This window comes from Cebus imitator, unplaced genomic scaffold, assembly GCF_001604975.1.
Source record: "Cebus imitator isolate Cc_AM_T3 unplaced genomic scaffold, Cebus_imitator-1.0 Scaffold134, whole genome shotgun sequence".
In the NCBI taxonomy this organism is placed as follows: domain Eukaryota; kingdom Metazoa; phylum Chordata; class Mammalia; order Primates; family Cebidae; genus Cebus; species Cebus imitator.
In genome coordinates, this window is record NW_016107449.1 from 3,699,331 (window position 1) to 3,724,732 (window position 25,402).

At 43.2% G+C, this 25,402-nt stretch overlaps 1 long non-coding RNA gene across 1 annotated transcript in view; it reads right to left on the reverse strand.

Moving 5' to 3' along the window:
* Nucleotides 1-9,846: 9,846 nt before the first annotated feature.
* The window catches only part of LOC108313177, a 23,368-nt gene continuing 7,812 nt past the window's right edge, over nt 9,847-25,402 (reverse strand). The window contains exon 3 of the long non-coding RNA XR_005202315.1: nt 9,847-10,006. This is a non-coding gene — a long non-coding RNA (uncharacterized LOC108313177). The remainder of the gene's footprint in view (nt 10,007-25,402) is intronic.

Here is a 25,402-nt window from a genome sequence, read left to right on the forward strand (position 1 = left end):
GGGGATGGCTCATCTCTGCTGCACAGTATCAACGGGGGTCGTTCAGTGACCACTGGAGGATCCACTCACTAACATGCCTGTCAGCTGAGATCTCAACTGAGCTAAGGCTAAGCTCCTTGGCTTCTCTCTGTGGGAGCTTCTCTATGGGGCCTAGGCTTCTTCACAACATGGTGGCTGGATTCTAAAGACAAGGATCCTGAGAGAAAGCCAGGCAAAAGTTGTATAACATTTTACTACACAGCCTTGGAAGCTACGTGGCACCACTTTCACTATGCTTAATTCATTGAGGCCATTGCAAAGGCCCATCTGAGGGGATGAAAATGCTACCTCTTGATGGGGGAGCAAAATCCTGAAAGACCATGTGAAATGGAAAATATTGTTGCAGTCATTTTTAGAAAATAACATTTTCTGTGACTTTAAAAAATCAAAATTACAATACAGTTTTCTCCTACGGTAGGCCATCTCAAGATTTCAATGAAGGAAACACCCCTCCAACATGACAATGTAATACTATCCTGAGATTCATTTAAATTTGAAGGTAAAAGTCCCACTGGGAATCATGCTTGTCCTTAGATGGGCTCTAGTTTGAAATTAGCTGAGGTATGGCCCAGTTTGCAATCAAAACTCATGAGACAAGTGATATGAGATTGAATTCTCAACAACTACAGGCAAGTGGTAGTCTTCCTGGGATAGTAAAGTACAGAACTGAGCTAGGATAGGAGAGTGAAAGGTTCACGTGGACAGACAAAAATGCCTAGTGCCCAAGAGCCATTTACTTTCTTCATCAACCCATTAAGGAAATTTTCCAAGAGCCCTCAGATTAGGGCATGTCCTACAACCACTAAATTGAATTTGACTCAAGTGGTTAGAAAGGTGAACATCAAAAACTCTCTAGCTAAGTTCAATAACTTTTAGCAAAAGCATGACCTTCGAATGCTTTTGGACCTTCTCTGGAGTAAGATATGAGATTTAGATCACAATGCAATACACATATGCTTTTAACATAGATATTAAACAATTTTATAAAATAATTCTTACCCTTACTATATATAACAAGCCTGATATTTTCTATTTTTCTGTATTTTGTTCTACTCTGTTCAACTTCACTAGTTAAAACACCAAAACTGGCCATAATCCAATGAACTGATTTCACAGCCTACTAATGAATTATGGAGATCACTTGAAAAATACTGAGCTAACCCAGCCATGGTGGCTCACATCTATAGTCCCAGCTACTCAAGAGGCCAAGGTGGTGAAACTGGCCCAATTGTCCCATAGAATTGCTGTTCATTGGTTTGTTTTTTGTTTTTGTTGTTTGTTTGTTTTGTTTTTGGAGTTTTTTTTTTTAGATAAACATAGAAATTGACTTTCTTGGTCTTAAAGCTTGAAACGCATTTGTCTTAACTGAATCCCTTCCTCAGAAAACCAGCTGCCAGAACTCCCAGATAGTATCAAGGAACTGGAACTCACCAGATCACTGCATCTGGACAATGAGACACCAGATCCTTCACCCATCATAATTGCCTAACTGACCACCTGCTTCGTGTGGATCAACTCTTCTTCCTTACCCCTCCGTAATTCCTGTTTTCCCACACTTAGTTACATTCCTTGCCCATGATATAAACCCCCAATTGTAGTTGGTCAGTGAGATAGGTTTGAGACTGAGCTCCCATCTCCTTGACTGGAGCTTGCTGTTAAAGCTTTCTTCCTTAGTAATACTCATTGTCTCAGTGATTGGCTTTCTGTACAGGGAGCACCAGCACCTAGACCAAACCCCTGGTGTTTTGGTAACAGCAGGAGAATCACCTGAGTGCCCAGGAGTGAAAGACAAGCCTGGGCAACAGAGAAAAATGAAAGAAGGAAGGAAGGAAGGAAGGAAGGAAGGAAGGAAGGAAGGGAAAAAGAAAGAAGGAAAGAAAGAAAGAGAGAGAGAAAGGAAGGAAGGAAAGAAGAAAGGAAGGAAGGAAAGAAAGAAAAAGAAAGAAGAAAGAGGAAGGAAGGAAGGAAGGAAGGAAGGAAGGAAGGAAGGAGGGAAGGAAGGAAGGAAAAACCAAGCTGTTTTGTTTCTTATTATATCAAACTAAAACTCATTCTCCACTTGGATTTCACCAATTCTTAGTGAATGGTGTACCCATACAATGAAGACAAGTCACACAGTGATTAAAGCAATAGAATTTTAACAATAGTTTGCTCTACCCAAATGCAAAACAAAAAAAATCCTTTTTTTTAACTGGTCATAAAACATAGGGAATTTCCAGTTATACCGCAAAGGTTAAACAAAAGTGTTTATTAGTGTTCCTTCCTCAAACCCTTCTAAAATGATTTAAAGTGGGTTGGGGTGGAGCAACAGGGATTAAAAAGAGACACGGAGAATGGGAAAGTAAATTGTAGCAACAAAATTTGGGGAGGTGGTAGAGAGCAGATGAAAGGGTTGCAGCAAACAGCAGACTTACTGACTTATGCACACCTGAGAAAGATAACTCTAACCTGGTCATGGGAGTGCCCAGAAGCAAAACCTCAGGACCCATGAAGTCTAAAATTCTGGAGGCACCTACTCCAGAGAATGGGAGCCTAGCTGGGCCTGAATTGAATGTAGGGAGATTGGATGCAAACCTTCAGAGAGCTGCATCTCCCTCACTCTGTTAGAATACTGAGTTTGACTCTTTTGGAGATGAAAGTAGAAGGTCTCTGGTCTGGAGGATACCAGGCACATGAGAGGGCAGGTGTCCATACCACAGATAGTTTTCTGTGGAATTTCCATACTAAATATTGGAACCCTCAACCCTATTTACCAGCAGACTCGCTGGCCACTAAATATACCGACCAAAAGGGAATGAGATTATTCTCTGGGAAATTTGACCAACACAAGAGAAAGGATCTAGATCCTGACATCAGGGCTTTTCCTATGATGACTTGAAAAGATACCACACAGTGGAACCCGTAAGTGGTAAGCTTCAGCTACATGCACAAAATTTCCAATCCGCTTTTCAGTGCTCCACTTTTAAATTTGAGCAGACAGCCAAGGAGGCCCAGACATATAAGAAAGAGTCTAACATGAAATGCATCCCCCACCACCAAGAAAAAAACAGCAAAAAGTAAATTAGAGGAAACAGAGCCCATGTAGAAAGACAAAAAATATGCCAGAAAAGTATCATTAATATTTTCAGAGAAATCAAAATAAGCTATTATATCAGTAAATCAAAAACAAAATTCTGTAGAAAGGGAACAATCAGAGAACAAAAAATGACCTCTTAAGAATTTAAAAATATGCTAGACATGGTGGCACACCCCTATAGTCCCAGCTACTGAGGAGACTGAGGCAGGAAGACCACTTGAGGCCAGGAGCTCAAGGCTGCGGTGCACTATATGATCACACCTGTGAATAGTCACTGCACTCCAGCCTGGGCAGCATAGCAAGCCTCTGTCTCTTAAAAAAATAATAATTAAAAATATAGTAATAGGAAAAAAAAAAAACTCAGTAGAAGTTTGGGAAGTATAGTTAACAAAAATTCTTTTTGAAAAAAAGTGAGAGAGAATTTAAATATTAAAATACCTTTAAAATTAGAAGTTCAGTCCAGGAGGCTCAATAATTACCAATGAAAGTTCAAGAACAAAAACATAGAAAGGAGATTTTTAAAGTAAGTAAATAACTCAATAAGGTTTGCCAGAACTGAAAGACCTGAGTCTCCAGGTTGCAATCCCCTATCAAATATCCTTCAAAATAGGTGAAAATAGATTTATACCAAGGCTTATTATTTGGTAATTTTAGACTACTGGAAACAAAGATGAGACTGTAAACATTTCCATAAAGAAAGTTTAACCTTATATACAAAGGATTAAGAATCAAAATGTTTTTTGACTTCTCAACTATACCAAAGCTAGAATAAAAAGTGTTTCCAACCTGAAATTCTGAATTCAGCAAGCTGTCAACAAGTACAAGGATGAAATAAAGACATTTTCAAACTTTTGAGGCCAAACTTTTGTGTCTCTTTTAGGCACCCTTTTGCAGAAAGCAACTCAAGAGGTGCTTCCCCACGTGGATTTTACCAGTACCTGGTGAATGGTGCACCCACGCAAGGAAGACAAGGCACAGAATAATTAAAGTAGTGGAATTTGAAAATATAGGTTTCTCTACCCAAATGGAAAAAAAAAATCATTATTTTTTTTTCTGGTCATAAAATATAGGGAACTTCAGGTTAAACCTGGAATACCAAATCCAAGTATTGATTACTGTTTCTTCCTTAAACCCTTCTAAAATGATTTAAAGAAGGGGAAATTGAAAAGAGACAAGAATGGCAGGGCAAGGAGCAGTAAATCAAGAAAGAAAGATGTGGGGTCCAGAAAACATTCTTTTGGGGTGAGATCCATCCCAAAAAGCAGAAAGAACCAAATTACAGTTCAGGGAGCTTCCAGGGTGGCCAGGGGAAGCAGGTCAGCAGAGAGGCCTGCAATCTTGGGGCAGGAGGATGGGGACATCCAGGAGGGGTGTCATTGAGATGATAAAACTGTTCCCAAAATACTTGAATATCCTGAGGCAGGAGACTGGCAGGACTTATTTTCAAGTCACAACCTCACTGATGGAAGCAGAATCTAGGCAGAAGAGAACGCAGGGAAGAAGTCACCCAAAACCAGCAGACGGCAACAAGAGCAGCCTCCAGGTGGCCTCACTGTTCACTACCATGAAGACACTTCCACTAGCGCCATGGCAGCTTGTAAACACCATGGCAACAGGCCGTGGCAATAGCCCGGAAGTTAACTTAAATGGTTCCTGAAACTTCCCACCTCTTTTCCAGAAACTCCTGAATAACCCAGTTCTTAATTAGCATGTGATTCAAAGTGAGTATAAATACAGCTGCCAGTGTACACTGCTGATGCTGAGCACGCTGCCTTTGAGCCAGCCAGCACTTGCTAAAAATTGCTTTCTCTCACTACTGACCTTGAATCCTTTCCTGAGTGAAGCCAAGAACCCTTTCATGCTAGGTCCCAATTTTGAAGCTTCCCTGTCCTGTATCATCTTGAGAAGAAACAGGCTCCCAGTAGAAAGCTTGAAAATGAATGAGTGATTTTCTTTGAATAACAATCAAATGTTTTTTTAAAAATAGACTATTATTAACTTCGGAGGAGAAGCTGTACATGAATGGAAATGTGAGTCTAGACAGCACATGGTATGGCTTGGCTGCAAGCACTATTGACCTGCAGTCATAATAATGTGCATGTCTCACAGTGACTAATGATATGACCACAGTGGAATGATGAGGGATGGAAAGGAGGTATGGAAGGGGTCTGAATCCTCATCTTGCACAGCAGGAAGTCAACATACAATATCTAAAACTGAACAATAACAAATAACAGTAAAACCACTCAGTTTGAGATGGAGTAATAAATACCCATCCTGGCTCTGCTCTTCATTAGCTGTTATCAAATCTCTATGAACCCCAGTCTCCTAATCCCTAAAATGGTGCTCTATGAGTTCAGGGTTTTTACCTTCTAATACTGGTAGGAGTGAGTGACAAGGTAGAATACCTCTCTTATTGCCAACCTTATGGGACTGCACAATTTTTTTAACAATATACCTGTATGACTTTGTATTTGTGTAAAATATATATTTCAAAAAACCATTTACATTTATAAAATTTAAACTTAAAAACTAACAAAAGGAATTCAGGCATATGTAAAATAGAATGAAGAAGCTTTTCTGAAACTCATACCCCCAGAGATATCAGCTAACTGCTTCATATACGTTCCTTCATCTTTTTTTCTGAACACAATTCAACTAAAACAGTACCACATTAAACCATATTGTAAAAATCCATTCTTCTCAAAGAACAATATTCCTTGGATGTCTCTCTTTGTTGATACATGTGGGCAATCTCAAAAACACTATTGTGAGGACAATATTAATGACTGCCAGGCAGAGCCATTTTGGGGATTAAATGCTTATGAGACACTGAATGTGGAATCACTATGTAAATTATAAAGCAAGATAAGTAGTGTTGGTTATAGCTATAATTATAGTTAAAAATATAGAAAATTTGATCTGCAGCCAAAGTGCTTAAGTGGTGTACTCCATGATCAACAGATATTCTCATTCATCATACCCAGGGATCACAGAAATCACAGGAGAAGCTGCTGGGTTTTTAGAGCACACCTGAATTAGAGCATGCCATGCATTATTTAAATCCAGGAGAAACAGCCTAACAGATGTTCTAGATAACGGCTGTTTCTCTTCGATATTATCTCCTTTGTCTGGGAACATGTACTCATGTTTATAGAAGCCCCTCTTTGGTTCCACATACTGCATAATGACGGAAATGATTCTTTAAAAAGCAACTGCTGGACTCTACTTTTTCAACTGAGAATCTAGTGTGATCAAAACAGAACTTTGGGCTCACAGGCCAACTGGTCAGCCTGATGTGGTGCAAGAAGCAGTGTGCAACCCAGCTGTGCTCCTCGTTAGCTGTTTCTAAATCTCCATGAACCCCAGTCTCTTATTCCCTGAAGTGGTACTAGCAAGACTTTCCTTTCGAATTTGTTACACAGATAAGATATAAGATGCATGATGTGCCCAGCATATTGGAGGCATTTACTAAATCAAATCTTTTCCTACTTCATATGTATTTATGTGGAAGTAATGCTAGGAGACAACTTCATTTGCTGAACCTAAGCAATAAGAATTAACTCCTAGGCCCATCAAACTGAATTTGAATCCATCCAGTATTAATTTTACGTGTGTATACCTACCAATGACCAAAATCTACAGCAAGTAGGCCATTTCCTTTGGTGTCCAACCCAGGTCTGAGTCCAGGCTCAGCAAACTTAGAAACAAGAGGCCTTGGGCAAATTACCTACTGCCCTGAAGTTCAGTTTCCTCATCTGTATAACAGGGATAATAATCCACACCTTAGTGTATTGTTATAAAGACATAATGAGGGCATACTTGTAAAGTATCTATCACAGTTCCTGCTTCATTTTAAATGATCCATCTAACATAGCTATTGTTATTATAGGGCTCAGATCCCCTTAATATCTCTCACTAGCAGGAAGACACTACCTCAGGCATTTTCCAAGAGGAAACATACTTGCAGACTAGTAGATATTAGAGAGTTGACATGCTTTTATAATGAGAGAATAACAGAGGTTTTATGTCAGTATCAGTGTGTTGATGCATTATACTCCGCAGGTACAAAAGACTGTAAGTAACTTTCTTTTAAGGCTTTAATAGGTTTAAAATGAAAAGAGTTCTAACAGCAAATTGTTTTTATTTTCGCTAAATTAACCAAAACAAAAGCAGCAAGAAGGAATAAAGGAAAAAGAAGTTTGTAAACCTTAGAATCTAGCCTTTACGCTGTTCTAATTCACTGAATGACCTTGGACAGCCCCAAGTCTTTGTTTCTTTGCTTGTAAAATGAAAGTGTCCCTCTGTCCCTGCGAGAATTCAGCATTTTCCTGGCGGTCTTAGTCAGTGCAATGAGATGAGGAAAAGAACAAGGTGTAAGAATGTTAAACAATGGGTCAACATTGTGGTTATTTTGCAGACAATATAATTATCTACATAAAAAATTCTAGAAGATGTGCAGACTATTAGAATTAATAAAAGAGTTCAAGAAGATTTTCATATGTAAGACAAACACATTAAAAATTGCTAATGTTCTTTCATAGCAATAATGACCAATTCTTGGAATCAGAAAAGAAAATATCTCTTTATTATAGCAAAACACCACAAGATGCCCAGGAATAAATTTAACAAAAGACGCACACAACCTTTGTGAGGACAATTACAAAATGTTATTTAAAGACATGAAATGAGATTGAGAAAATGTTGAGGTAAAAGGGGTCCCTGTTTGAGAAGACTCAATATTATAATGATAATGATTCTTCCCAAAACTAATTTATAAATTTGACAGGGTTTCAATCAACACTCAAACCAAACTGTTTTTGAAATTTCATACACTGACTCTACAACTTATCCAGAACCATAGTTTATAACCAAGAGTGATTCTTGCCCTTAGTGGACATTTGGTAATGTCTGGAGTCTAGGTGTAGAGACCAGAGATGGTATTCATCATCCTACAGCACACAGGACAGATCCTACCACAAATAATCTAGACCCAAGTACCAATGATACCAAAGTTGGGAGACCCTAATATAAACAAGCAAAGGCTCTGGAATAAGTTAAGACCAATTTGAAAAAGAACACAGAGGGAGACTTGCCTGCAGTTATCAGAACTTAATATAAAATGTTAGTAAATATTAATAAAACTATGTGGAAGCAGTATAGGAATAGACATGTTTGTAAATGCAGTAGAATAGAACGTTAAACCCACATGTAGATGGGATATGAAAGAGGGCAGGTGGACAGCCACTAGCTGTGTGGCCTTGGACGAGTCACTTAAGCTCTCTGTGCTTCCTTCATTCCCTAACTGCAAAGTGAAGATAAAAGTATTACCTCCCTCGTTACTGGTGGGAAGATTTAATTTGATTAGTTAAGCCAGGTAATGTGTGAAAAGACAAGCAGAGCTCTGAGAAGGCTGGTTATTGTTGATATTGTTTTCCTGGCTGGGCACAGGGGCTCACACTTGTAATCCCAGCACTTTGGGAGGCCAAGGCAGGAGGATTACTTGAGCTCCGGAGTTCAAGACCACCCTGGGCAACATAGTGAGACCCTATCTCTACAAAAAATACAAAATTTAGCTGGATATGGTGGCATGCACCTGGGGTCCCGGCTACTGAGGAGGCTGAGGTGGGAGGATTGCTCAGGCCTGGGAAGCAGAGGCTGCAGTGAGCTGAGATCACGCCAGTGTGCTCCAGCACTAGACAAAGCGAGATCCAATCTCAAAAAAAAATTGTTGTCTTTCGAATCAGTGTTATGTGTTCTACTCACCTAAAGGATTGATTAGACTGGGTGGAGAAACGCTAGTCAGTTCTTAATTACCCAAACTATTGGAAACAAGCAGTAACATAGAATATACACACTACAAACTAAGGACAACCTAAAACTGCACTACCCAAGACAATAGCCACTAGCCACGTGAAGCTATTTAAGTGTTAAAGAAAATTTAAATTCAGTTCCTCAGTAGCACTAGCCGCATTTCACAAGCTCAACACTGCATGCAGCCACCACTGCCATATTGAACAGAACAGGGGATAAACAGGCCCATCATAACAGTAAGTTCTGTCGGACAACACTGATCTAAAAGCCATATGTGAAAAATGTACCTTCCTACTTCTATATGACAAAATATGCATTCTCTAAAAACAGGCAAATAGGTTTCCGGGAGGTAGGTAGGTCACAGGTGAGAGGTCTTCCTTCGGTTACCATTACACTTAGCAAATCACATATTCCTAAGTAATCTACTTTGGCTTCTTCTCCATTTAAAAATATTTTATTTTACATTTTAAAAACTTACTTCAATGGAACAGTCCTTTAAGATGCAAATCTGGCAGTCAGACACAGAGGCTCACATCTGTAATCCCAGCACTTTGGGAGGCAGAGGTGGGAGGATTGCTTGAGCCCAGAAGTTCAAGACTTGCCTGGGCAACATAGTGAGACCGCATCCCTACAAAATAAATTAAAAATTAGCTGTGTATGGTGATACACGCTTACAGTCCCAGCTATTCTGGAGACTGAGGTGGGGGCATTGCTTGAGCCCAGGAGTTCAAGTAAGTCATGATCACACCACTGCACTCCAGACTGGGTGACAAAGCAAGATCCTGTCTCAAAACAAAAATGAAAAAAAATAAAAATAAAAACTCATTTCTGTGAGAAAAAAAAAATCCAGTTTAAGACATCTGGGTAGCTCAGCACTACCAATTAAGATGCCACTATCGGTGGCACTGTGACTCATAAGAGAGGGCCATGGTGCTTGGCTATTTGCACGTGAATATCCTGGTCTGAAGTCATTACAAATCCAGTATGTTTGCAACTCAGTAAGATGTCCTTACTTAGTTTTTCTATTACTGTTATCATGGTGGATCAAAACAGACAGATGCATTCACTGGTTCCCCTCTAACGATAATAAAAAGAAACAGTTTATAAAATCAGATTATATGAAAAATTGTCTAATGATAATAATTTATAAGCTCATTGTGGAATAATGATGTATTCAAGAGTTGTCGTTATATGATGAAAGAAAGGTAATATGAAAGATTTTCTCTGTGAAGAATGACTACAGATGAATTGCGCCGAGATACAATTCTCTGATAAAGGACAATAAGAACCTCTAGAACACTTAATAATAGACTACTCAGGGTGAATTGAGGATTGCAATAAAAGCCCATAAATTAAAAAGTTTCCATATGATTTCTGATAAAAGACATGCCAAGGTGAAATAAAGAATCATGCGAATCAACTGATATCCTGCCTGTAGCCAGCAGGTCGTGAATGAAAAATTTCTGGGAAACTACGTAAAATATAATTTCTTGAGCTAGGAATTTTTAAAACCTGGGTTTCAACTATATCTGCTTAGAGTTCTTTTGCCAGGGAAAATAAAATTTTAGAAAAGAACAAATGAGGTTTCAATGCAATTCAAACTGCATCCCTTCTCATGTCAAGACCTGGGGAAAACATGGTAGATGGTGTCTGCAATGCAAGCACATCTGTTTAATCTGTTGGAAGTGAATGACTTCCACAAGCTCACATTTTTTTTAACAGATGAAGAACCAGGGCATAAATGAGAAAACTAGGCGACAAGAAAGCTAACTAAAGTGCACCAGGTCACATATATACAAAGTGGTGAAGCCACAATCTTAGCCCCAGCAGGTTGACTGCAGGTGGAGAGCTTGTGATCACCACTCTACAGTTGCCTGAAAGCAACACATCTGTCCCACGCCACACTTAGGCAGCAGCCAATAGGATGAGGTGAAGCCAGATATTCTTCAGTATAAAGTTCTTCAAGACACATCAAGTTAAAAGAAAAAAAAGTCAGCGAGGGGAATGAAGAAAGGAAGTTGCAAAATCATACATATGACCACAAGAATTAGACAAATCCTCAAACAAAACCATGCCTTTTCTACACGCATGTTTGTGCGTGTAAACACATAGAAAATGTATGCACACCAAATATCTAGAATACACACCAGAATGTAGCAGCAGATGCCTTTGTGAAGGGCAGTGGGATTGCAAGTGAAGAGGGAGAGAAGTTCAAATGGGATTTTCACTTTTTTCTCTATGTATTTCTTTATCTTCTGATGTTTTCTATGATGATAATATATTCTTGAATTACTTGAAAATTAAATAAATAGCCTACGTGTGCATAAATATATAACACCCTCACACACACACACACACAAATATGTCTAGACAAAAAGACTACCTTAAAGTCATAAAATCTTTCAAAATGTTACCAATTTGGATAAAAGAGACAACTGCCATTCTATTACTGGCTAGAACTTGCAAGTCACTCAGTCAGGTTATTAGTGATTACTTTTCAGAGAGTCCTACAAAAGGAAGGGTGTGGGAGTCCAGGAAAGCATGGACTAGAACAGACCCAAGCTTCTGTCAAGACGAGCCTATCTCCATGTCCTTCTCTGCATAGCAAGGATCAATAATCACTCCCCTGCCCAGGAGGGCATCTTGCATCTAGTCCTTAATCAGGGTGATTCCTGGAGCAGTCTGGATTGTGCTTGTACATTTCACCAAGCTCTCTGCTCCCCCAGAGATCCTGTACGCTATTTGATATAGTTTAAGAAAACTACTCAGGTATGGTAGCTCATGCCTGTAATCTTAACACTTTTTTTTTTGAGATGGAGTTTCACTCTCATTGCCCAAGAGTGATGGAGTGCATTGGCACAATCTCATCTCACTGCAAACTCCGCCTCCTGGGTTCAAGCGATTCTCCTGCCTCAGCCTCCTCAGTAGCTGGCTTACTGTGCCCACCACCATGCCCGGCTAATTTTTTGCATTTTTTGTAGAGACAGGGTTTCACTATGTTAGCCAGGCTGGTCTTGAACTCCTGACCTCAGGCGATTCACCTGCCTCGGCCTCCCAAAGTGCTGGGATTACAAAGCACCTGGCCCAATCCTAGCACTTTGAGAGGCCGAGGCAGGCAGATCACTTGAGCCCAAAAGTTTGAGACCAGCCTGAGCAACGGAGCTAAATCTCATCTCCACTAAAAATACAAAAAATTAGCCAGGTGTGGTGATGTGCACCTGTAGTCTCAGCTACTTGGGAGGCTGAGCTGGAAGGATCACCTGAGCTCAGTAAGTCGAGGCTGAAGTATGGCGAGATCATGCCACTGCGTTCCAGCCTGAGCAATGGGAGTGAAATCCTGTCTCAAAAAAAAGAAAGAAAGAAGTCCATAAATCCCAGTTTCTTAACCTTAGCACCATTGACAGTTTGGGCTGCTGACTGGTTACTGTTGGTGCTGTCCTGTGTGCTGTAGGGTGCTGAGCAACGTCCCCATTCTCTACCCACTCAATGCCAGAAGCACCTTTCCCAGTTGTGATGACCCAAGTATCCAGACATTCCCAAATGTGTCCTGGGGGACAAAGTCACCCCTGGTTGAGAACCACTGCCCTAAGTTATTATACTAGCTAAAGCTGATAGAAGCCCATCATCATGGGACCTTCTGAATACAAGACCCCTATTTTGTATACTCCCACAAATAAATACAAAACTGCTTTCAAGTAGAAGTATATGGAAAATAAAAATAATATTTAAAAAATACAGTAGGGCAACTATAGTTAACAATAATATATATTTCAAAATAGCTAGAAGTGAGGTTTCTGATTGTTCTCATCACAAAGAAATTATAAATGCTTGAAGTGATAGATATGCTAATTATCCTGATTTGATCATTATACAATGTATGCATGCATCAAAACATTATATTGTACCCATAAATATATACAGTTATTATGTGTTATTTTAAAAATAAAACAAAATACGAAAAAGTATTGGTGCAATGAGATATATCCACCAAAGTTCAATTTTAGGAGATATAAGCCATCACATCTTATTTTTAGCAGAGAGTGTTTAATCGATGGACTGAGTGCTTACAAAATCTTTGGAAGAGCTGGAGGAGCAGACTCTAGGCTAGACTTCCAGTGACTCTCAGCAATTCCATGGGCCTGTTCCTCAAGGACAACCACCAAGCATGAAACCATCCAGGAGACAGAGAATCGAGAGTCTCCGGGAACACACCACATTCACTGTGATCCAAAGATCAGTATAAGGAAACCATCATCATCCCAACTATTGGTCTGAACCACAGCACTCCAGATAGATACACAAGAGCAAAATACTGAGTCCCCTCTGCTCCCCTCCCNGTCTTCTATAGTCCCATAGGAGCGCAATGGTAATTTATTCATTCTCTAATGAATGTGGTTTCCGTAACTATACAGGAAATTCCTTGACAATTAGAATGGTTTCCTTCCTCTGACTCATCAAATCCACAGTACCTACTGCAGTGCTAGTACCTACTGCAGTGCTAGTACCTAGTGCAGTGCTAGTACCTAGTGCAGTACTGGTGCCTAGTGCAGTACTGGTACCTATGAAGTTGTAAGTGCATACATTAACACTGCCTGAGAGCTCCTCTTAGCATTTCAAAAAACCAATAGAAATTTATCTTCGGGCAATGGCGTGTTGAATCAGTTAGGATGTACACAGAGATGCAAGAAATTGACCTTCACGTTAGAAATTGGGACCTTGATTGTTTAAACTTTCTATGCTAATAAAAAGGTTAATTGTGGACAGTTCCCATCCTTCCAACCTCCCCTACCAGGTAGGACTGCCTTCATCCATCCAGTGAAATGTAGGAACAGCTGCTACAGGCCAGGGTTAAATTAATTTCTAGTCTGGACAAGCAGAGTTTTGTGTGGTTTCTTTTTAACCCGAGCGCTGTGGCCTCAGCGGCAGGCTGCATGTCAGTGCTGCCTTTGGGCGTCCGACACCTTGGTAATGCTGTGCTGTGACTGGGCTGAGGGTCCAGGGAAGCCAGGCAGCTCAGCTCAATAAACAAATGTGTCTCTTCTGAGTGCTGTGCTGTGGGGGTTGCTCGCCCTCACTTTGGAACTAGGTCTCCTCAGGAAGGAAACATCACGGTTTATCTTCTTTCACAGGACCCAACCCCAATGTCAGAAGGTAGGCCATGCCACCAGGATGTCCAAGTGCAGGTAGCTCTGTGCTCATCTTTTAAGCAACAGACAGGCCCAGCCCAGAACCAGCCTGCTGGGACATGCACACTTTTTTGTGGTTTTGGTTTTTCTTTTTCTTTCTTTTCCCTCCTCCCCTCCCCTCCCCTCCTGTCCCCTCCCCTTCCCTCCCCTCCCCTCCCCTCCCCTCCTGTCCCCTCCTCTCTCCTCTCCTCTTGACACTACAAAACCTGACTGCTGGAAAAGAACCACAAAACAACCCCACATCTCCATGTCTGCCTGACACAAACGCACGGGAATGCAGAAAGCACAAAGTGGAAAAATCAGAAGGCCGGCTCCGCTCCACCTGCACTACAGAGACACTTCCCAACGACCTCCAGAAGCCCATGGCACCGAAGTCTGTAAAATGTGGTTTTCTGCTGAAAAGCCTCTGAGGAGCGCTGGGCAGGCCTGTCCACCCGTGCCCCCTCAGCATGTAGCAGGGGACTTGTGCTCGCCAGGATGCCAGGGCAAGCCTTTCCGAGAAAAGGTGCTTAGATGAGACCTGATGGCTGAGGAGGAGTTATCTAGGCAGATCCTAGAAGTCTTCTAGAAAAAGCCATAATGGTGAGATGCTAAAGAGCGATGGCTCAGTGCAAACTGATGAGGAGCACAGGGTGTAAGGCAGGTACAGGGAGGGCAGGCAGGGTTTAGACAGTGCATGGAGAAGGGAACCTGGTATGGTGCGTAGCAGTCCCTGCAGGTGCACTGCCCAAGCCCCTCAGTGCTGCCCTTGCACACCAAAGGCTGCTTCCTGTGTACTCTGGGATGTGCTGACCACCGGAGCTCACAGGGTGAGCCAAGAGTCCTGGTCATCCCATGCTACTGGACGCAGCCCTCAGCCAGCCACAGACAGGGATTGGGAGCATGAGGACCTCGGCTTCCTCACCTCTTCCTTAGGAGCTTGCCACCGTCTCCCTGAGTTTCCTAGAGGAACTGCGCTCCAGTTGCCAATGTAGCTGGCTTCCCTTCCCTGTTGCACTGCCCCATTCCCTGAGGATGTTTATCCAGATCATCACTCGAATGTTTGCCTCAGGGTCTGCTTCTGGGGAAATCCAAACTGAAATACCCTGAAACAGAAGTTGTTCTCTTAGCCCTACCTACTCAAGAGTTATAAGTCAACATGACGCAGGTATAGGGAGGTGTCTGAGGGAGTTCAGCCGTGACTGGCTTTTGCAACCAAGACTTTGGTGCTGTCCATAGGAGTCCAGGAATACTACCCAACACAGCTGACTGCAGAGGTGTCTGACTTTGCAGGTCTGGCTCTAGTGTGAACTGTAGGAGACAATGCTACATTTTTTCAGATCTACGCTTGGACAAGACATTTGCTAACTTAGCAGGGGGGCTCAGACTTTGGGGAAGTCATGGGACTTTTGGAAGCATCCTCAGCCCACCTTCCAACTACTGCATGCATCCAATGAACCTGCTCTGACTTGGGCATTTCCATGTATTCTACACAAATATTAAGCATTCCTCTTTAAGTGCGTAAATAGTTCACCTACTCACAAGTGTCATCAGTAAATTCTGGTGGCTCAGTCTAGGTAACTGACAGAGTGGCTCTGAGGAAGTGCATGGCCATTTTTATAGTGCTGCTTACAATGTAAATCCCACTCCTTCTGCAACAGGGGGAAAGAACACTGGCCTGAGTCTCTAAAACAATAGCTAAGTCTACGTAACTTCAATACGCAGTGAGTGCTATAAAGGAAAACCCCAAACTTTCTACTCCAAAACAGCCTTCTAATAAAATCTGCACCAATATAATAATCAGAAAGCAAGAGTTAATTCATATATGTGAGATTCTAGAAAAGGCAAAACAATAGTCCTGAAAAGCAGGTCAGTGTCCAGGTGCTGGAGCTGCAAGGAAAGGCTGAATACACAGCAGCCTGGAGAGCTATTGGGGTAATGGAAATATCCTATGTCTTTATCGTGAGGATGCTTACAATAAATGACTGTGTACACCTGCCAAACTAATCAAGCTATGCACCAAAAGTCTATAGATTCTATTGTATGTAAATTGTACCTCAATAAGGCTAATTGAAATACTTTAAAAATTTATGAGAAACCATTCAGTAATTGTTTCAATGATATGCTTTTATCTGTTGATGTATAGTAATATATGTTATCTATTTAATAGATTATCTGTAGTTAATAATACTACAAATTTAAGATAAGCCATTTTTGTTAAGTGTATTCTTTATTCTCCAGAAATCTTAAAAACTACCTGATTGAAATTCTCCATCCTTTAATGAAAGGAGACAAGAAAGATCACTGTTTGGTTTTGGAATCAAACAGATGTGGCTTCAAATATTGCCTCTGTTGTTTTTCTAGCTGTGTGACTTTGGGAATTGTACTTAATCTTTGGTCAACCTCAATGGCCACACCATCGAGGAAATATGAAAGTGTCTCATTTATTCTATGCAACCATCCCTCCAGCTATAAATTTCTACAGAAGAAGCAGCAACAGATTTGGGTGAGGAAGGGGGGTGCATCTAGCCACATCCATCACAGAGTGTGTTTCCTTTAACACACATTGGCCTTTGGGAATAACCCCACCGAAACCAATTCTGTTTCTTAGGGAAAAAAAAAACAAAAAAAAAACAAAAAACCACCTATCCTTCTACTTCACCACTCACACCACACACACAGAGCCCCACTGGCCCATGAGGACTGGAAAGCCTGATTCTTCTGTGCCCACACAGGGAATCTCTCTGAGGGAGACTTTCTCCCAAGTCACCCGAGTTAGAGTGAGATCCACCTCCTGTGTTAGCAGCCAGCAGCATGGTGCAGTTTCTGGCCCAGAAACCACCATTTTGGACAATCTTTCCCTTTGTTCTATTTGATTTCTCTCCTCAACAAGATGCGACAAAGCCCATCTATGCCCAGCTCAGAAGCAGCACCCAGTGTGGTCACCCTGTCAACCTAAGTCCTTTGGAAATATAATGGGCACCTGTGCCACGTCCATTTGTGAAATCAGAAAATGAGGCAAACAAGAGGAAAATATTCTTTCGACATGAAAGAACAGGATGTTACATTTTCTATATCATCAACCCGTTCAATGGTTTTAAAATCAGAAAACCACTGGGGGTGAGTCCAGCCCCTTGTCATTTTGTGGGGCTCCCCAGGGAAGATGGAAGGACAGACAGCAGTAACACAAGAGGCAAAGCATTAAATAGGAGGATCTCGCATCCTTTCGGTACCAGCAATAGCCATGTTTGCTCACGGCTAACCAGTCAGGGAAGGAGGATGATTTATTATACGCTGTTGCAGAATATATTATGCAGGGTAGAGGCATGGAAAGGTCTTTGATATGTATCTGAAAGAGCTTCAAACCCATAAAAGAGATAAATTTTGTATGAAGAGTGTCACTGAGAGGCCGGGAAGAATCTCCAACACATCTTCATATCACAGGGCATAATGAAGGGCTGCTCTAAGCACACAATCCGGGCATTAATTTCACTTAAAGAGGCCATCATTAGCATATCGACACACACAACTTCACACTATAAGCCGTCTGTGCAATCGGGAAACACAGCTAAAGACTTCACGGTCAAGGCCTTGATCCATGGACAGGGCCCAGAATGTGTGTTTTCTTGATTGTTTCGCCTTGAAACGCCGGCCTGATCCCTGGTTCCTTTCTTCTAATCCTCCAAAACCACAATTAAAGAGCAATAAACTGTCTTCCTTTTCTTTTCCCTGAACTCCCAGCTCCTGTGTAATTCCCGGCTTCTCATCAAAGGCTCCTGGAATACAGGCTCCCTGGCCCATGGGCTTATTCAAGAGCCTGTTCTCTAAGAGGGCTGCCAGCATGGCCCTGACTCCGCATGGCCTGTCTCCTTCAACCCGGCCTCCCCTGTCTGCCCAGCCTTTAGAGAAAGCAGGTAAGAGCTCTCCTGAAGCGGCTCACAGCACCCTGGCACACAACCAGTTACTAGGCAGACAACATAATATTTGTCGAGAACGCCTCTTGTTCTTGAATTATGGTTTCCTGCTCCAAGCCGCTGCTGCCGCTGTTTGAATTGGGCTGCACCTAATTATGGTTTTATTTGCTTTAATAAAGAGATATCCAAGTGTGCGGAGGGTTGCACACAAAACAATAATAACAATAATAATAGTAAAGTGTCTCTCTAAACATCTGCAATTAAGGCATTTGTTGTTAATTGCATTAATTAACCTCCCCCATGAAGCAGCTGGTGAGGTTTCCACAACAAGGAAAAGAGAAAGCCGATTCCCAGAACTGCTGGGTTTGCAGCCTCCGGAGAGCCCATCCCCTGGGTTACCGGCTCCCTGTGTTTTTGGATGGAGGTGCAGTCCCGCTGAGCTGTCCATCACCCTGGAAGCGGGGACCAAAGCACCCTTCAGCTGTAGCATCATGGCCAAGCTATTGCAGGCCACTGAAGCCTGATGGGATGGTCGAAGCTTACAGAGAGCCAGTCCTACTGAAATACCAATCATCACGACATTAGTAAAAATAAGTGACACTGATTCAGCCCAGTTCTCAAGTCCCCAAAGCAGGAGGACCCAACAGAGCAGCCCCTCCCCACTGCGGCCCAAGTGGTGGTGTCCTGCCCTTTGCAAGACAGAAAAGGAAAATTTGGTGGAATCCTGATCCTGAACATGATTGCCTCTTCCCAGTAAACTAACATGATTTTACCTTTTACCATTTTGCAGAGACACACAAATATTATCCCATTCTCACAAGTCCTGGAGACTCCAGGGGCATGTGTCTGTCCTATTCTGCAAACAAGAAAAACAGCATGACCAGGAGGCATTCACCCTTAATAGCCACATGATCTTCAGGCTCCAGGCTCCAGGTCTCCTGCCCCTGCTTTGTAAGCCACAGAGTGTATGACCACTGTCCAATTTTTTTTAAAAACTGAGGTGACATGAGTGAGTCTTTGTTTCCTGCCCAAGGGACTAGATCTCCCAGATTGATGACAATATTTTTTAAAATCTGAACCACAGCTATTACACTAATTCTCCAATTTTGGTACCTCGGCTAACACTAATTGCCTTCCATTAAAAAATTAGAAATATGTAAAGGATGAAATTTCATGTATTCAGTCAGCAAACAGTTGTGTGTCTAATATGTGTCAGGCATTTCACTAGGTGTTGAAGGCCAAATAAAAGCAAAGGAAAAAAATACAGTCATGAAGCTTCCATGAGGAACAGGACATTGATCAAAGATGCCCACAGTGAAATGCAAAACTGTGGCCGTATTAAGTATCTGCAAGAGAGGCATGTGCTATCACGAGGCACATAAAGTCGGGGAGGCATTTAGAGGGCGAGTTGTGTATATGGGGAGGCCTGGGCAGGCGAGGAGAGGGGCAAGGGCTTCCTGCAGAGGAAACAGATGGGCAGAGCACAGCGGTGGGAGGAGCCAAGGCATGACGGGCTGGTGAGGTGGGAGAGCAGAGAGCTGTAGGGTCAGAGGGAGGGAGAGGGGCCTGACCCGGAAGATCCTTGCAGTCCCTGCAAAGACAGAAAGCATGGGAAAGCCACTGCGGGGTTTAGGCAGGGGAGTGCCCGGACCAGGCTAGTGTTTTTTGAACAGAACCCTGACTGCTGGGTGAAAAATGCATGCCGGGAGGGGGTCAAGACAGTGGGGGGCCCAGCTAGGTATGAGCCGTGACTATGGCAGTGGAGAGGAGGGGAAGGCGACCTCAAGAGGTAATTGTGAGAAGCAAAATCAATACAATTTGGCAGTGAATTAGATCTAGGGGAGGAGGGGCCAGCGATGCCCCCTGGGTTAATGGTAACGCCACGCTGTGTGCTGGGGGGACCCTGGAGGAGGAGGCTGTGGTTTGAATATGGTTTGTTCTCAGCAAGTCTTCTGCTGAACTCTGATCCCGGGTGTCAATGTTGGGAAATGGGGGCCAGGGGGGTTTGGGTCATGGGGTAGTTCCCCCATGAATCGAGTAATGTCCTCCCAGGAGAGTGAGTTCCAGCAAGAGCTGCTTGTTAAAAAGAGCCTGGCACCTCCCCACTCTCTCCTGCTTCCTCTCTCACCAGTGATCTCTGAGAGCTGGAGTTCTCCTTTCACGTTGAGTGGAAGCGGCCTGAGGCCCTCACCAGATGCAGGGACCCAGTCACGAACTTTCCAACCGTCAGAATCGTGAGCCAAACAAACGTTTTTTCTCTTTATAAATTATCCAGCCTGAGCTATTCAATTCTAGCCACACAAAATGGACTAAGACAGCAAACAAGTGTGAAGAGGAAAGATTGAGTCAGGTTTCGGAACGTGAACAGGTGAGGTGCTTCTGGACCATCCAAGAAGGGTGCTGGGCTGGAATACAGGCCTAGAGCTCCAGGGGAGATGCCAGGCTGCATGCACATGTGACGGTCATGTGTGTGGGGGCGGAAATTGAAACCAGAAGAGGATGAGGTCGTGTCGGTGCAAGAATGGAGTCAGAAAAAAAGTATGCAATTGCTGAGCCCTAAGCTATTTCAATACTTAATTCCAGAGAAGAAAATGGCAAAGGGGACTTCAAATAAGAGAAAGAATGTGGCCAGAGGGCTGGGGAAACCCGGGGCGTGTGACATCCTGCAAGTCAGGCAAGGGAGTGTGTCCCGAGAAAAGGAGCTTTCGGCGCCACCAGGAGCGAAGGAGAGTGACAACTGGACAATGTTCCTCGATTTGGTGACACAGAAGGAATTGGTAACCTCAGTGAAGACGGCAGAAGGGGTAAGGAAGGGACCAGATGGGTGCAGGGAGAGGCTGGAGGGAAAAAACCAGGACAGCGCTTTCAAAATGTCTGATTGGAACCGAGGAGGAGCAACACGGGGCAGTAGCTGAATGGGCCTGAAGTGAGGGCAGATTTGGTTTGACTTTTTAAGAGAAGAGATTTGCAGATGTATTAAAAGCTAATGGGGGAAACTTGCCCAATGCTACATGTGAGAATTATGCATCTCACTGTAAATTTTTACTTAACAGAAAAAGAAACAAAAATGAATCTTGAAATCTGGTCAGTGATGCGCCCGCTGAAGTGTTTAGGAAGAGAGTGTATCATGTATGCAACCCACTGTGAAATGCGTTTCGTTTAAGTCTGGGTGCGTGACTAGAAGGACGGACAGAAGAGCAGATGTGTGATCCAGCACATAAAGCAAATGCCAGTCGTGCATCTGGGTGGTAAGTGTGTGCTTTTCTCCGTACAATTATTTCAACTTTACAACATTGGTGAAAAAGAAAAGAGGAAGGGTCCAAGCGACAGAAAAAGACAATTCAAAAGCAAAAAGAAAAGAGATGTGGTAAGTTTCCCAAGGAGCTGGGAGGAGATGGGGTTGCCGAAGACATCTGGCTGAGACAGGAAGGTGAGGCGCTTTATAGAAACAAGAGAAAAAGGAAAATGACAGCGACTCTCCCTACTCAGGCATGATTAATCGGGCAGTAATCTACAATGGCCCTCCCTGGCAGTGATCACCGACAGGCTTAGGTTTTTTTACATCAATAATGAATTTGCAATAATCTCCATGATTTAAGGCAAACCCCGCAAGGTGATTCCAAACACGCTGCTAACCAGGCTAACGTTCTTTAAAGTTCCGTCAAACGCTCTATCAGCCTGATGACTCCCACCACCCATGTCTTGAGAAACGATAGATGAAATGAGTTCCTACCGCGTCCAAACCAGTGCGAGCTCTGTCTTCTCTTGAGCCTCAACAAGCATAAGCTTTGGGATCCACAAACTTGAGCTGGGGAGTCCCAGCTGGATTCTACACTTGTTCAAGCACCTCAGTCTCCTCCCCTGTAAAATGGGGGCAAGTGCCACTCCTGCCTCTCCCAATCACTGAAAGCATTACATGAATGAGGTCCTGCACACAGAAAACATCTAGCCCCACATTGGGTCCACAGTGAGCACAAAACAGATTGTTATTTTCCAAAAATACAAAGCTTAAGGGCAATTCGTGCATAAGGATATACTGCTGTCACTCAGAAGACACTTTATAACGTTGAGAGAACGGCGGTGCTCATTTTTGAAATCTCTTTTGCTCTCTACTCACATCTCAAGCTGCATAAAAAGCGTCCTTTCTGGTGTCCCTGATGCCTTAGGTCATGTTGCTCATCCACATAAAAGCCCATTGGAGAATCATTATCACCCAAGCGGCTCCCAGATTGGCGGCTCATCACTTCTGAAGGGTCCCAAGGCGGTCACGGAGAAGTGCCCCAAAGCCTTGTTTGCCTCCTTGGGTCAAAGGTCCACCTGTGGTAATTAGTAAGCTTGGTCCTGGAGCAGACTGAGTTGGTGTAGCCACGAGACCAAACGATGCCCTTCAACATGCTGCATGGAAAAAGTGTCTCTCTGATTATCTGCTCCCAGATCTGAAAAGCTACCTTCAGTGAGCTCAGTGGAAAACTCCAATTCATTAACCGATTTCAACAGAAAAAGACAATCTCAAAAGGCTTGTTGACAACCACTGTAGCCATACTATAACCTTATCCTTGTCTTTCATTATCCTGCTTTTATTAGGAAAAGGAAAAAAAAGGCGTTTGTTTTCATGAACATAACCTCACAGAAAGCTTTCGTACACACAAGATGCACAAGATAAAAAAAATACACTTATTGAAGAAATGTTCGATATACTTGAAAGTGCTGAGAACATCTTCATTCTCTCTGTAGAAGTCACATTTCCTTTAGGTTTGTGTAGCCTCAGATATAAAAATATTGTTAATTCAATTCATGTGAACCCTTATAATTGCCCACTGAAGGTAGACTTTGTAACCAACATCAGCTCAACCCTGCTCTCAATATAGACAAGACTCACGCACAGAGCAGGACTTTCTCCAAACAGAAATACGTGGCAGTCAGTGTTAATGGGTCCAAGTAACCACATGTGGAATGCACAGGCCGTGGGCAAGGGGGTCACCTGCCCCTGCCTGGGCCCCTCGACTGTATCCCAGCTGGCCAGGCACCTGGGAACATGGCAGGCTTATGTTGACTATGCCTATTTCATTTGGCTTGCACAATGGTTAGGGTTTTTAAATTGTTTAGTTAGTTGCTTATATTTTTAAATCCTGATATTTCTGATTAAAAATAAAAACTGGATTTCCAGCTTTCTCATGAAATATCGGGAACTCTGACAAAATCAAGTCCCAGAGGTAGCACTACGGGAAGACATGGGAAGCCCTAGACGTCCCGCCTCAATGCCCTTCAGCACCCTAAATCCACCCTCCAAGTAAACCCTCAGTCTGCAACCCCTTCTTCCAGAGATATCCCTGGCCACACTGACACAGATGCCACTGTGGGCCCCTCCCCAAGTAGAAATTATGGGTCCCTCACCCCACAAGGCTTAAGGGGGGGGAGGAGCTGCTGCCTCCTTTGGACAAGGCCAGTGGCCTCTGTTCCACCTGAGTCACCACCAGATGCTTGCACTGCCCACCTGACCCCTGGGAGGAATCACTTTTGAGACCTGGAACCGCAGTGAATGGACAAACTGGAAAAGGACATTGTTTTTAAATAGCAATTAACTGAAGATACAGACAACCCTTACTATGTGCAGATTCCATATTTGCAAATTCAGCTATTCAATAAAATTTTTCAACCCAAAAATCAATATTCCCAGCAATTCCTGGTCACTCAAAGACACCGGCAGAGTGGAGAGGAATTTGAGTTGTCCAGTGCTGGGGAGGAACGAGGTGACATCCTACCTCTGGTGCCAGTTCTCATACTGCAAACCAGCGTCCTTTTCATGGTCTATTTAGTGCCATAATTTTCACACTTTTGTGAGGTTTCTTTGGTGATTTCACATTTATAATGGCCCCAGGCATTGTGCAGCAGTGATGGCTGGAGTTCTCAGGCATGAGAGGCTGTGAGGCGCCTTACGGAGGAAATCAGTGTGCTAGAAAAACTTCCTTCAGGCCTCAGCCACAGCGTTGCTGGTCCTGAGTTCAGTGCTAACGATTCACATTCTACCTCAGACAAAGTATCTGTCAACAGAAACATACGTAGAACGAGGTTATGTACAGATCAGTGGACACGACATGACCAGAGGCAAGCAGGAAGCTAACTCTGCGTTTCTCCTAGCAGCAATGATTCGGCATCTACTAGTTCAGTGTTTGTGGCAGCTTTATAAACGCAACTACCACGAGTGCTGAGGCTCTAAGTCACTGCTGCCACGGAGGGGCCACCAAGTAAGTCACTGCTGCCACGGAGGGGCCACCAAGAAAGGGTTCAGAGGAGGAGTGATTTCTCTGTGTGGTTTCAGGGGTGCCAAGTTGCAGGGATGATTCCATGAAAGGGTTAAGGGGGATGAGCTGTTTCTTCTGACGCTGGGTGCAGAAGGGAACAGAAGTGTCCCCCGGATCCCAGCCTTGGGGTCAACTTTGAGGCTGCCCTACCCTCTGACTGAGGCCCCCTTTTCCCGGTCCTACCTACGGCAGGCTTTTTTTTGCTGTGTCTGGAACCCCGTGCAGAGCCCACTTCCCCGTGACCAGTGTTCCCTTCTTCCGTGGATGGAGTCTGAAGAACCAGGTCTTTTTTCCTACAAAGAGCCTCAGATTAGAGCTGTCAGGGAAGCACTCAGTGTCTGGGGGAGGGAGAGGTCCCAGAGTGAAGAGATCGCTTTTTGCATCTTCAGGCTTTTTCCACTTTCTCTTTTTAAAAGACACTAACTCTACATATAAAATGCCTTCTTTCCATATACCTGCTAGCAAACAGCCTTCCTAGAACAAATCAACCTATCCAGGGCTGGAGTGTACGGTTGCCCAGGGTGGGCACTGCACAACACCAGGGAGGAAGAATGCCATTCACATCAGAGTCGATGTGCAGCACAGAGTCCTGACGGAGTGGGACATACTGTGAAGCTACATCTTCCATTGCAGAATGCTGTCCTCTGGGAATGTGAAATTAAGTATCCGCCTTCCCCACCAAGTTAATGGGAAGTGGTTTCAATGGCCACCAGATTTCACTGATAATCAAACGGAAATGTTTTCCCTCTCCTCCAGAAAGACATTTTATCACCAAGTCACCGACTTACTCCAGTGCTTCTGGAGCTCACTGCTGGTTTTGTTGTTGTTGTTGTTTGTTTGTTTGTTTGTTTGTTTGTTTCAGATATTTGAAATACAACTTTATCCTGATTCTAACCAAAAAGGAATGGGAATGACAATGACAAACAAATTTTCCTCACTGAATATTGTGACGTGACTGCAGCAGTCTTATATTTGAAAGTCAAGGCCGGGCGCGGTGGCTCACGCCTGTAATCCCAGCACTTTGGGAGGCCAAGGCGGGTGGATCACGAGGTCAAGAGATCGAGACCATCCTGGTCAACATGGTGAAACCCC